Source organism: Cebus imitator, unplaced genomic scaffold (genome assembly GCF_001604975.1).
Source record: "Cebus imitator isolate Cc_AM_T3 unplaced genomic scaffold, Cebus_imitator-1.0 Scaffold76, whole genome shotgun sequence".
NCBI classification, from domain to species: domain Eukaryota; kingdom Metazoa; phylum Chordata; class Mammalia; order Primates; family Cebidae; genus Cebus; species Cebus imitator.
Window position 1 is genome coordinate 2,239,734 of NW_016107391.1, and position 8,659 is coordinate 2,248,392.

Sequence of the window (8,659 nt, forward strand, 5' to 3'; positions counted from 1 at the left end):
AGAGAAAGAAGAAAGAAAAGAAACAAGTCCAGGCGCTTGTAATCCCAACATTTTGGAGGTTAAGGCAGGCGGATCACTTGAGGTCAGGAGTTTGAGACCAGCCTGACCAACAGGATAAAACCCCATCTCTACCAAAAATACAAAAATTAGCTGGGCATGGTGGCAGGTGCCTGGAATCCCTGCTACTTGGGAGGCTGAGGCAGGAGAGTTGCTTGAACCCAGGAGGCAGAGGTTGCAGTGGGCCAACATCACGCCGCTGCACTCTAGCCTGGGCGACAGAGCAAGGGAGGGAGGGATGAAAGGAGAAAGAAAAGAAAGAAAAAGAAAAACCGGGAGAGAAAGAGAGAGAAAAGAAAGAAAAAAGAAAAACCAGCCAGGCACGGTGGCTCACGCCTATAATCCCAGCACTTTGGGAGGCCGAGATGGGTGGATCATCTGAGGTCAGCAGTTCAAGACCAGCCTGGCCAACATGGTGAAACCTCTTCTCTACTAAAAATACAAAAAGTAGCTGGGCATGGTGGCAGGTACCTGTAATCCCAGCTACTTGGGAGGCTGAGGCAGGAGAATCGCTTGAACCCAGGAGGCGGAGGTTGCAGTGAGCTGATATTGCGCCACTGTACTCCAGCCTGGGCAACAAGAGTGAAATTCCATCTCAAATTAAAAAAAAAGAAAAGAAAAAGAAAAAAACCGACTCTAAGTTGATCTGGAAGATCAATCTCTACTCACTGAGAAACACCCACCCTCTACTCTGAGCAACGCTGACAATCTTAAGTGCAGTTTAATATGTGCTCTCTGCTTCCCCTGCAAGGAAGGAAGAGATTTATAATATAAATAGGAGAGAGGAGGATTTGCCTCATTTAGGCAGTTTGGAAGAGACTGATGGCCAATTTGGAAGACACTGGACAGAGAAACAAAGCCAGCACTCCACTTAGCCAAGGAAGCACCTCTATCAAGTTTAGGTGGTACTCTTACAAATTGGCAGGAGGGAAGGGACTTTTACCTCCACTCAACCTTCTAATAATAATAAATAATAATTATGGAAGCAGCTAATATTTACGAAACATTTCTTGGTACCAGGCTCCATTCTAAGCCCTCAGCGATTTTATTTTCTCGTTTAATCCTCACCATACTTCCAAGACAGTACCCATTTTACAGAGGAAGAGATGGAAGCACAGAGGGTCATAGAGCTACCAAGTGATGAGAGCAGGATTTGAACCAAGACAGCAGAGGCTTCAGAGGCTGAAATACTAACCATTCAGCCCTGATTTACAATGACTTGCAAAAGCCCTCCACAACCTCTGGGAATTCACAGAAAGGCATGAAGTACCGTCACTTTCACAACCATGGATCCCTCCAGCCCTCACGGATCATCATCAGAATATCCTGGGGTCTGCAATGCAACCATCAGGGAAGAAAAGCCTGAACCCCACGTAGGGGAATTGTCAGTGTGGAGCGTGAAGGCTGCAGGGGGTTTGTAATCTCTCTCATTGAAGGCTCTGAGCTCAAGTTCTCTTCACTCCCAATTCTGTGCCATCACCCCGTTTTAAAAGTGGTTTCATTTTTAGTTTTCTCATAGTTGAATGAATCTCACTTGTAGGAGTTTATTACAAAGCAGTCTCCAAAAGGTAATCCTGGGGTGGAAAGGAATCTCTATTCCTCCCCATCTACATTGATGGGGCTCCCTGGCCCAGGTCTGTGAGGAGGGGAAGGAGCCAGGGCACAGAGAGTCCTAGGATACGGAATCAGTGGGATATCAAAAACCCCAGAGCACACAACCCTGTATTTGCTGCTTGGCGGGTCTGGGAGCCCAGAGCCAGCCAGTCTGACACTCACTGCATTTGTACCTGTGAGGAGGGGCTGAGCATCAGGCTGCAGACCGCTCAATACAGGCTGGCTGTAAAGAGTCAAGAGGTACATTAAATGTCGACACAATTAGCAGGATGCCTAATCCCACCCACCCTCACCCTCCCCTAGACTTATCCCAGGAAGGTGAGTTGAGAAATACTGGGAAAAACTGACAGTTGTACTTTGCAAGCTACAGGTCAGCTAATGACAAACTGGCAAGAGGCTGTGCATGATTAGGTAGCTTGAGCACTGCCCCATTCAGTCTCAGCGGGTTCTTTCAGTGAAGGTTGTTTAACCCTTTAAAAACTCAGAAGAAAGGTCTCTAGGCTGCCAGAGAGCCTGCCCACCAATATTGCTTGGTTCTTTGTGACAATATCCCAGTTTAGCTAATTAAGCTACAACTAAATGATGACTTATTGCTTTAAAAGGACTTTAAAAAGAAGGGGAGGGATGCTGAGGGAGGCGGAGGACTTGCCCCTCCCTATACCCTAGGAAGAAAGACAATCTGCTGAGAGTGGCCCCAGTGGGAGAATAGAGGAACATTTGGGCAGCTGGATTTGCCTGCAAATCCTTCTTCCCTCCCCCACCTCCCTACCCTCAGCACCAGCACGAAGAAGTTCACCTCTGCTCATAATCTGTTAGAGACCCCAAAAGAAAACAGTTGCTTTTCATCACTGCATCCCATCACCAGTTATCAGTTCTCATCCCTCTTCTTCTCTTCCCTCTTTCACAATCAGTCAGCTGAGCTCCAAAGCCCCAGCACAGGAAGGGTGGGAATCTTGCTGGACTTCAGCTTTGGGCTATTTAATCAGCTTCAAATTTCTGCTTCACTGTATTACCCCCTTAATTGTCTGCTCAGATTCCCAGAAAGAAGGATTAGAAGTCAAGAGTCAGTAAAGAAGGAGTCAGAAGGAGCCTGTTAACCACTGGTATGGTTTGGGAACTACTGGCCAAGTCAAGATCTGGGTGGGACCAGAACCCTAGACCCCCCAGGGCAGGGCTTCCTCCCACAGACACTAAGATCTTATTATTTGTCTCCTTAACCTCCACCAAGAAATGAACTTACAATAATAGATTTTAGCTTACTTCTGGGACAGGAGCAGGAAATGACTTTCCCTTCCCCTAACCAGAAAAAGAAAGACCACTGACAAGGGAAACCACTCTTCTGCAAGTGGCCACCTGCCCCAAAGGGCCCCTTCCCTCCTCCGCTAGATCCAGCACATCTGTGCTCCCTCCCCTGTGCCCTTGCTTCCTTCACTGACTGGGGCCTGTCCTTGGAAAGAACAATCGTGATCACAGCTGAACTGTGGAGCCTCTTAAGCCCAGCCACATGTCCCGGATACATTCCCCAGCCTTGTCAGCTGTCCGGATCTGCAGGGTGGCCCCAAACCCCTGAGAGCCAAGAATACCCCGCCTCTTACATCATGCAACACCCCACACCTCCTGTGCAGGAAGGGGGCACCGTTAAAGCTAGGCCCTCCTCCTAGGAGCCCAGGAATCAAAATGAGCCTGGCCCTCATCCTGGCTGCTCACTAGCAGCTCTGCTGGCCCCTGGCCCCTTGGGAGGAGTTTGTTTTCTCTACTATAAAGATGGGGAAACTAAGGCCATGCTTAGCAGGTTTGCCTAATCACTCATCTGCTCTCTCCTGGCTCCTGGCTTGGTCTGGAAGGAGCAATACAGCTTTCCTTATGTTGTTCAATCACCTTCCTCTGGCTCTTTTCAAAGAGCAAAAATGTATTCTAACGAGTCACTGCTTTCTCCCCTCAGGGAGATATAGGTTGGCCATAAGATAGAACCTTCTCTGCTCCAGCCATTTTTCCCTTCCTCAAAACCTCGGTCGTGTCTGCATACAAAACCCCAAATTTTCAACTTTATCTCCAAATTCAGAGGCCTGGGTGAGAATTCTTAGCCAGGCTGTCATCACAAGGGAACTGCTACCCAAGTAGAGGCCAGATGACAGACACTCTGGATTTAGAACCAAACTGAACACTATGATTCTCCAAGAAACACTGGACTTTTCTGAATAAAGAGGGAGGGCTCCCTCCTAGGCCTCCTTGGCACTAACACCCAGGCCCTAATTAACAGGATAGCCCAAGGATAGAAAAACGCTGTGGAGGCCCAGATCTCGGAGTTAGAAGTTGTCACACCTCGAGACTTTCAGCACTGGAAACTAGAATCCCCACATATGGTCCCAAAGTATTAAATCCCAGAGCAACACAGCTCAAAGGTCACTTCTGGAAGTATTAATGGGTTTTATTCCTCTCTTAATTTTTAAATCACTGATTTTCAAATTTTGCACTGAAAGGCTGCTTTCATTTATTATTCTTGAATGTCAGCCAAACCTCTGGGCACAGGTTTAACAAAGTTGGGGGCGTCATGGGTGTGAACTGGGCAGGACAGATTTCCAAAGAGCTACATCTCTTCTCCAATTCTGGGAGGATGCAGATAAAAATGGCATCCGAAGCTGGGTGCGGTGGCTCACACCTGTATTCCCAGCACTTTGGGAGGCTGAGGCGGGTGGATCACAGGGTCAGGAGTTCGAGACCAGCCAGCAATATGGTGAAACCCCGTCTCCAAAAAAAAAAAAAAAAAATGCATCCAAGGCCAGGCAGGGTGGCTCTTGCCTGTAACCCCAGCACTTTGGGAGGCCGAGGCCAGGCAGGGTGGCTCTTGCCTGTAACCCCAGCACTTTGGGAGGCCGAGGTGGGTGGATCATGAGGTCAGGAGCTCAAGATCAGCCTGGCCAACATGGTGAAACCCAGTCTCTACTAAAAATACAAAAAGTATCTGGGCTTGGTGGCGCACATCTGTAATTCCAGCTACTTGGGAGGCTGAGGCAGGAGAATCGTTAGACCCTGGTGGGTGGAGGTTGCAGTGAGCCAAGATTGCACCACTGCACTCCAGCCTGGGTGACAGAGCAAGACTCCGTCTCAAAAAAATAAATAAATAACAATTACATCCGTAAGCTCCAAATTTCCACCTGTCCATAGCTTCTGCCCTGCTATGTGTTCTGTCTCCTCCCACCAGCCTTAACTAAAGCTTTATAGTAAGATGTGGCCATTTCAGAGGGTGATCTGGAAAAGATCTTGGGGCTGGGCAGGAGGGCCAAGGGCAAGAGGCCATTTACACTCCACCAAAAGGGAGTGACTCTCATAACCAACAGATGCCTTTAAAGTCTCCTTACTGTAGGTGACCAATATTTGTCCTCTGAGATTTCAGAAATATGCTACTAAAATCCCCACCCTACACCTGTACTGGCCACACGGCTCGGTTGGTAAGTGTGTGCGCTGTTCACCACATTAGGATTTGTCTGGAGCCTGGCAGCGCGTGAGGACCCTCCCAAGGGATAGGAAAGAGTAAATGTGATTTCACACTGGACATCTTCACTAGTTCTTTCCCACCCTTCTGGGAGACAGAGAGGGAGAGATAAAGGGAAATCTTTAACCTCAGACCTACCTTTTCTAGTCCTCCTGACATCCGCACTTTAAAAAAAAAAAAAAAAAAAAAAAGGCCGGGCGTGGTGGCTCACGCCTGTAATCCAAGTACTCTGGAGGCCAAGGAGGGTGGATCACCTGAGGTTGGGAGTTCAAGACCAGCCTGACCAACATGGTGAAACCCCATCTTTATTAAGAAAAAAGAAGGGCCGGGCGCGGTGGCTCAAGCCTGTAATCCCAGCACTTTGGGAGGCCGAGGCGGGTGGATCACGAGGTCAAGAGATCGAGACCATCCTGGTCAACACGGTGAAACCCCGTCTCTACTAAAANAAAAAAAAAAAAAAAAAAAAAGGCTGAAAATTTCAGAGACGTTTATGCTCCATTTGTGTGAAGATCTGGAGATCTCTGAACATTGTGAAATTCACCAGTGCAATATTGGGTAGGGCCTCAGGCCAGACCGAGCTCATTAAGAGATTGATAAACCCACAGTTCCCCAACTGCTCTGGGCCTTGTACCTTCCAGCTTTGAATCCCGAGAGGCTTGTCAGAGACGTTAGTGCTACGGTCAGCTACAGAGACAGACAAGTGCTTGCTCCCACCCCTCCGCAAGTTCTCTGGTCTCTAGAGTGTCTGGCCTCTCTCAAAATTGGAGAGAATCATGCCACTGATTAGGAGGCAGGAAAGAAGGGGCTGCCACTAGGTTTGGGCACCCCACTGTACACTCTTCTTTCCAGCACTAACCAAGCTGGGGGGTACCCGGAGCCTTGCTGCACCAGAAGGCGGCCTCCTGCCCTCACCGAGGCCTAGCAATATGGATGCCCCTCCAGCAGCTGGTGAAAGAGGCAGTCAGCAGCTCGCCCCTCTGCCTACCACCTAGTCCCTCCAGCCCATTTCGCCTCTCTTGTCCATCCCTTAGCCCTACAAGCCATGCAGCCATTTTCCGTCTCTCTTGCCTCTTCTGCCCACAACCCCCTGCCCCCAATCAAGGAGAATTGAGAAACCTTCTTGCACAAGAGCAGCTGGTGTCTAAATGCTTTTTGATCATCTGCATGGAAGGGGAACTGGGCACAGCCTTGGCCCCAGTGATGGAGCCAAGCTCCAGCTGCCCTGGCCAGCCAAACCCGCCCTCACCCTGCTCACTGTCCCCGGGGTCTTGGAGATTCAGAATTTTTCAGCACGTACCGTCTCTATCCTTCTCTCTTCTTTGTGATGTCAAGCTTGGTACCACCAAGAAGAAAGGAGGGAACGTAGGAGCCTTATCTCTCCTACGTTCGCAACCTATTCCTCCAGCTCCCACACGCCTGGCGTTATGTAAACGCACCTTCAGCCCCCACCACAGCCCTGGCACGGCCTGGGGTCCCCGGGGCCTGGCACAACTTGGTGCCCGGGAATAGGGAGGTACAGGGTGGCCGAGGAGCCTCAGGCCCTACGGAGGCCAGGCAAGAAAACGGCAACTGCAAGGCAGTTGCACAGCATAAAATGCGGCAGCGGAGCAAAGGTCAGACGGCGAGGAACCGCCTCGCCAAGGAGAGGGAGCAGAAATGCCCAGTCCTGAGCCAGCCCCTCGCTGACCATCGAGGGAGAGGCAGAAGGGGAGGGAATCCAGTCCGTCACAGCTCCAAAGAGAAAGGAAAAATCTACGTCGAGCATAGGCCGCTGCGGCGGGCTGAGAGATACACGGCAAAGCTGGCACCGTGGGCACCGAGCTGGGAGGTGGGCGAGTCGCCCAGAGTGAGGGCGAGTCGCCCAGAGTGAGGGCGCCCCCCGACCCAAACGGTGGCTCCTGACCAAGCCCAGAGCCGCCCGTTCCAGCGCTCGAGGAGGGTAGTGGCAAAAGGAGGAAAGAGGCCAGGCCAGAGGCAAACTCCCGGGACACGCACGGGGCTTCCCGAGTCTCAGAGGGCGGGGAAGCCGGGCTTGGCAATGCCCAGGGGTCGGAAACGGCGGTGCCAGGCTGTGAACACCCCCGGCGCCGTGCCGGCCGGACCGAGGGCGTCAGGGAGCTGCGGCGCACCGCAGCGACTCAAGGAGGCGCAGGCTGAGGGAAGGAACACTGAGGCGCGCCTAGAAATAGCGCACCATTTGCCCCAGCCCAAGGGGGAGTCGCGTCGCGGCTCACACGGGGCAGTTTCAGATCCCAAAACCGGCCACGGACTTACTTTGAGGAGCTTCAGGGTCACAAGCATCGCCCCACGTCTGTGTAAATCCCGGAGCCGGAGCAGGTCAGCAGCCGCTGTACTCGCAGACGCCGGCCGGAGGAACCGGCAAGGCTCCCTGCGCTCCACAGCGCCAGCTCCGCGCTGTCAGCTCCGCTTGCTACCTCCGCGGCGATGTTGCAACCACTGCCTGGGAAAATGGCTTTTTTATGAATGGGAGGGAAGGGAGCTCCAGTGCGCAAGCGCGTCTTTCGCGATTCTATGAATGGGTGGGCACAAGAGACCTGGAGCGCGCATGCGCTGCTCTCCTTTTTTTATGAATGGGGGGCGGGAAAAGATCTTAACCCGTGATTGCTGGGACTGGCTCTAGCTCTATCAGGAGCCGTCGCTCTTTTACAAAGAGGGGTGGAGGTTCCAGTGGAGATTGTTGTTGCTTTTTTTTTTTTTTTTTTTTTAATGAATGGAGGGCGGCGGCGACTGCTGCAGCTGGGCCAGCTGCGCGGGCTGCACCCCCTCCCAGCCTGCGAGAGGAGGTAAAGGCCACCTTCACGCCACTGCGGGCCTGGGCTGGAACCGTCAGTGTCCCTGGGGGGCGGGGGGCACTGCGGCCTCCGGATCCACGGTTGAGAGCAGGGTGGGGGAGGACACACCTAGATCTGGGGATCTCTGCCCCCCGCAGGCAGTCAAAAGGGGGGACTGGAGGACCCCTGCTGGGGGCCTTCTCTTTCTCTAGACCAGTGACGCCAGTGGGGAGGGCTCTCGAAGCTGCGTTTACCAAAAATTAAGAAAATGTCCATCATCCATATCAAAGGGTGCAGTAGGGGTTGGTGAGTGAATCTGGTTCCTTTTCCTGAGGTTGAATCTCTTGTGAGTGCTGGCCGCCCCTCCCCCCACTTCTTGGGTGTAGACAGTGACTGGGCCCAGGCCTCTTCCGGCTCCAGTACCCCCCGGGGCGATTCTGGCAACTCAACCGGAGGAAGCCTGGCCCTCGCCTCCCAGCGTTCCCCCTGCCCCCCGCCCCAGTGTTATGTCCGCAGTGCCCGAGCGTCTGCCCGCCCTCTGCCGCCCTAGCTAGGTGTCCTCTCTCTGTCCCAGTCGGTTTCCCAGCCCTCACAGGACGCTGGCCTAAGGAGCCTCGGTCCACTGAAGGCCCATGGCCCTTTGCTGGTGTAGGCGCCTTTCCCGAATCTCCCAACCTCTCGCCAGCCTCCCCTCCGGGGAAGT

At 52.4% G+C, this 8,659-nt stretch overlaps 1 protein-coding gene across 2 annotated transcripts in view; it reads right to left on the reverse strand.

Annotated features, from left to right (window-relative positions):
- Positions 1-7,688, reverse strand: part of SPRY4 (sprouty RTK signaling antagonist 4) — a 15,633-nt gene extending 7,945 nt beyond the window's left edge. Inside the window, exon 1 of one of the 2 annotated variants that reach the window (XM_017532278.2) lies at positions 7,439-7,688. The gene's annotated coding sequence lies outside the window, so the exon portion shown is untranslated. Of the gene's footprint in view, positions 1-5,795; positions 5,926-7,438 lie in introns of those variants that run through there. The other variant, XM_017532279.2, reaches the window with a different exon arrangement.
- Positions 7,689-8,659: the final 971 nt, after the last annotated feature.